Here is a 969-nt window from a genome sequence, read left to right as displayed (position 1 = left end):
GGGTGCAGTCGATTAGATCAACCCCAGTACGCAACTGGTACTTAATTTATCGACCCCCCGAAAGGATGAAAGGCAAAGTCGACATCGGCGGAATTTGAACTCAGAACGTAAAGACGTTAAGCATTTCACCCGGCGTGCTAACGCTACTGCCAGCTCGCCACCTTCAGGGGTGAGCTAATATAGGCCACATACGTTTGATTACTATAAACAAATCATTTATACAAGCCGTTCGGTAAAATAAGAAAGTAAGCTGGGAGAGTCCATTATGTATATGAGGGGGTGAGTATATATATTGTGTGCGTGTGTGAGAAAAATATTGCTTCTACTGTGTCTATCTCTTCCTATCGGTTTCTTACACGCATACGAATACTGACATTTTTCTCACGTATTTGTATTGTTACTATTTTCAATGTAACTCTTTGCCTGTGATGTGCCACTCCTAAACCAGATAGATAGATACACACACAGAGGCGCGCATACGAACATATATAATAACGATTAAGGTTGAATAGCTCACATAACTTGAAGACATGAACCAGGTAAGTAATCATACGTTCAAACACACCGATTTTTTCATTTTTGCCCCAGTTTAAGCACGATCGTTCACAACAAAATTACATGCGTTACAAAGTGTATTAATGTGGTAGCGACATGCTATTAATGTTTACGTTTTCCACGCTTTGGGTTTTTCGGAAGAAGGTGATTTCAAGCCATTTTATGTTCTCATTTTGGAAGAGAACAGTACATGCATATTGTAGCTCTAAACATGAAACAGTTAACAGCTCTTTTCTAAAAAAAAAAACTGTGTACATTTAACTGATATCTCTCAGTACAGTTTTCCCGTTGGTCCTACTGTAAACTATATATATATATATAATATATATATAGATAGATAGATAGATAGATAGATATAGATATATGCATGTAATATGTATGTACGTGTGTGTGTGTGTGTGCGTGTGTGTGTGT

The 969-nt window shown here is 37.7% G+C and overlaps 1 protein-coding gene across 1 annotated transcript in view; it reads left to right on the top strand.

The window, feature by feature from the left end:
* The first annotated feature begins 347 nt into the window (after positions 1-347).
* LOC106878517 (solute carrier organic anion transporter family member 4A1) overlaps positions 348-969 on the top strand; it is a 53,822-nt gene continuing 53,200 nt past the window's right edge. Inside the window, exon 1 of the mRNA XM_014927742.2 lies at positions 348-539. The gene's annotated coding sequence lies outside the window, so the exon portion shown is untranslated. The remainder of the gene's footprint in view (positions 540-969) is intronic.

This window comes from Octopus bimaculoides, chromosome 4 (assembly GCF_001194135.2).
Source record: "Octopus bimaculoides isolate UCB-OBI-ISO-001 chromosome 4, ASM119413v2, whole genome shotgun sequence".
Taxonomy (NCBI): domain Eukaryota; kingdom Metazoa; phylum Mollusca; class Cephalopoda; order Octopoda; family Octopodidae; genus Octopus; species Octopus bimaculoides.
The sequence above is the reverse complement of the archived record's forward strand: the minus strand, read 5'-3'. Positions and strand labels throughout refer to the sequence as shown.